The sequence below is a fragment of the Mus caroli genome, chromosome 8 (assembly GCF_900094665.2).
Source record: "Mus caroli chromosome 8, CAROLI_EIJ_v1.1, whole genome shotgun sequence".
NCBI lineage: Eukaryota > Metazoa > Chordata > Mammalia > Rodentia > Muridae > Mus > Mus caroli.
In genome coordinates, this window is record NC_034577.1 from 41,283,789 (window position 1) to 41,287,484 (window position 3,696).

The following is a 3,696-nucleotide window of genomic DNA, read 5'->3' on the forward strand; positions in this document are numbered from 1 at the left end:
ATGTGGACACTATGTGAACAAAAGGATGTGAAACTAAACATGTAATGGAGTAGGGGGAGGGGAATGGGGCAGATAAAACCAAAACACACTATCAGTACACATGAAAATGTGACAAGAGCCCTTGCCTTGTACAATTATATGTTAACAAAATGTCACAATCCTAGATAAGAAAGTCTAACTTCTTTTTGTTACAAGTAGTTTCTCAGACAGACAAGGTTCAGTAAATTATCTACTGTTTTGATTTTTTAAATTAACTGTTAGGAGAGCGTTCATATAGTATCTAACCAATAATGACTTAGCCTCTGTAGTGGCTATTCCTGGTCGTCAACCTGACTATATCTGGAATGAACTACAATCCAGAATTGGAAGGCTATGATCCAGTGATCCTAATCTGGAGGCTGGGAGATACAGGTTTCTGACCTGGATCTTGGCATGGAGATCTTGAGGCATAGTGGCTATGAATGCCAGAAGATTAAGACAGGGAGATCTCTGAGTTCAAGGTGGTACATACCTTTAATCTGGGCCATACCTTCTGCTGGAGACCTACATAAGGACATTGGAAGAAGGAAGATTTACTTACTCTCTCTCTCTCTCTCTCTCTCTCTCTCTCTCTCCTTCACCTGCTTGCCTTGTGGAACTGAGCAACTGCTAGATCCTTGGACTTCTATTCACAGCTGCTGCTGACCACGGTTGGGAGTTGGACTGTAAGTCATCAATTCCCTTACTGTATAGAGACTACCCATACCCGTTAGTTCTGTGACTCTAGAGAACCCTGAGCCTCCTTTTCAGTATTTAACCATATGCTTCTCCATTAAACGAATGATGTCTCTGTGATTAAGCTCATTGTATCATGCTAAGAATGTATATGCATGCATTCTCTCCCCCTCCCTCTTCCCCTCCCTCTCTCTAGTTCATGTCAAGGCTGCAGGATAGTTCAGTGGTTTAGAGCACTTGCTGCTCTCACAGAGGACCCTGGGTTGGTTCCTAGCACTTGACAGCCACTCCTAACCATCCCGAATTCCAATTCTAGGAGATTCTGATACCCACTTCTGGCCTCTGATGTACATTATGCACATACATCCAGGCAAAAACCACTTATATACAGAAGAATGCTTCCTTTTAAAAGACCTTAGAAAATGTCGATGGAGTGGCTTAGAAAGCTTAGAAAATGTTGTGGTGGGGCATACCTTTGATACTCTTTACTTCCCATGAGACAAAGGCAGGCAAGTCTCTGAGTCTGAGACAACTTCAAAGTCAGCCTGGTCTGCACAGCAAGTTCCTGGCCAGTCAGAGCTGCCAGAGCTGCCCAATGAGAACTTGTCTTTTTTTTTTTTTTTTTTTTTGGTTTTTTTGAGACAGGGTTTTTCTGTGTAGCCCTGGCTGTCCTGGAACTCACTTTGTAGACCAGGCTGGTCTTTTTTAAAAAGGTGTTGATGCTCATGGTGTGACAACAGCTGTAACCCCAGCACTCAGTAGGCACGGACACAGCCTGAAGTCTGAAGGTCAAGATTATTCTTAGCAATACAGAGAATTTAAAGAGAAAGAAAAAAAGGGGGTGGGGTGGGGGAAGCTGGGGTAGTAAAATGGCACAGCTATTTTTTTTTCATGAAAATAAGATTGCCTTTTATTTTCATAACTGAAAACTTTCACAGTAAAAGGTTAAAAAAAAAAACAACTAAGTATGTTCTAATGGAGGTTTTTAGGACAGGAATGTCTCCCTACATCTTCAGAAGTTGCTGGAGGCATTCTTCATCATATATTCTCTATCCTCGTAAAGATATATGGAATCTCTCTACTCGAACTCTGTAACACTGTGTACTTAATATGAAAACTGTAGGGCTGCCTCAGACTCTAGAACCTTAGCCAGTTAGATGCAAACACAAATGGTCCAAGTTAGAACTTCTTCAGAAAGCTAGACCCAGATTTTCAGTGTTGAAGAATATTTCATCAGTCCCTGGAGTAAAGGTTTTCTAGCACCCATGCACAAGGCACAATAGGGGAGCTAAGACCGCAGGAATCTGACTAGACATAAAAGATTCAGATTGACAAACAAATAGTAAAGAAGGGACACTCCAAAATCCGGAACCATCCATTCAGGAGAAAACTGCTGGCTAAGAGTGACTGTTCTGGAAGTCCTTGTAGATCCAAATGGTGGGAACACTTCAGTGCGATCTCATCCAGAGAACACCTCCATATCCTCAATTGGTAAGTCTCATTCCAGTTACTTTTTAAACAGGAAAGATAATCCACCTCAAACTATAACATCTAACGCCGGACAGTGTGTATTGGCCACACCCTCTCTTCTGCAGGTAGTGAGGGCTCCAGGTGTCTTCAGCTCACTGCAAGTGCTCACCAACCCCAGCAGGTGTGCTACAGATCACTGTGAGACAATTTTTTCCCCACGTGGCTCCTCTGATGTTGAGCAAGGTATGAAGTTCGGGTAAAGCCCTTCCCGCATGCATCACACTGGTAGGGTTTCTCACTCGTGTGGATTTTTTTATGTTCAAGAAGGCTTCTCCTCCGAGTGAAACTTCTCTCACACTCATTGCACTGGTAAGTCTCAGGAGCTTCAACATCTTCCCCCTGGCCTGCCACCAGACTCTGACCTTCCCAGGCCTCTCCATGCAGAGGTTTTGGAGCAGTTTTATCACCATGGATCCGCTGATGTCTCAGGAGATGTGAGCTACGCCTAAAGGCTTTGCCACACAAGCTGCACTGGAATGGCTTCTCCCCAGTGTGAATTTTGTGATGTTCAAGGAGGCTGCAGCTTTGAGTGAAGGTTTTCCCACAGTCATCACCCTCATAGGGCTTTTCCCCAGTGTGGGTTCTCTGGTGCTTGATGAGGTTGGAGCTGTGACTGAAGACTTTGCCACATTCTTCACACTCATATGGCTTCTCACCAGTGTGAACTCTCTGATGAATGACAAGGGCAGAGCTCCCAATAAAGGTCTTCCCACAGTCTTCACATTCATAGGGCTTCTCTCCTGTGTGGATTCTCTTGTGCTTGGTCAAGCCTGAACTCTGAGCAAAGCTCTTCCCACATTCACAGCAAAAGTGCTGCCTGGTTCCTGTGGCACGCTTCTGTGCTGTCTGTAACTTGCCTTCCTGCTCACTGGCTTCTACACCTGTAGGAATCGGGACAGTGTCTTCACCCAGGAAGCACACTGTCTGCTCAGGCTTTTGGTCCCTGTATTCTTCAGCTCGAGGCAAGTCCCTGGTCTCAGGCTTCATTTCGAGCCCTCTGGCCTGTAAGGGTGAACACTCCAAAGATTCCTGAGATTCATGCTTGAAGAGTGGCATAGCTATTAAAATGCTTACTGGGGGAACGTCACAGCCTGAGGGGCGCCTTGGAATCCACGGTGGGGGAGAGACTGAGAGACACTACCCATTCCTCTCATGTTCTCCTAAGAGGCTCTCTCTGGATCAATGGTTATTGTCTCTTTTCAGGGAGACTCTGAAATCAGCCATTTGTCTATTCTTCACTTCGTCTTTGATTAGGTTATCTCATGCTTTTGTTTTTGTTTGTTTTCGAGACAGGGTCTATGTTTCTTGGCAGTTCTGAACTTGCTTTGTAGACAGAGCAGGCTGGTGTCAAACTCAGAGATCTGCAGCATCTGCCTAAGAGCTGGGATTAAGGCATGAACTGTTACTCCCAGCCTAACACATTATATTAACGTTTAAAAACAAGATTTTTTA

At 44.5% G+C, this 3,696-nt stretch overlaps 1 pseudogene; it reads right to left on the reverse strand.

Annotated features, from left to right (window-relative positions):
- Window positions 1-2,353: 2,353 nt before the first annotated feature.
- Window positions 2,354-3,300, reverse strand: LOC110300819 (annotated as a pseudogene).
- Between the last annotated feature and the right edge of the window lie 396 nt (window positions 3,301-3,696).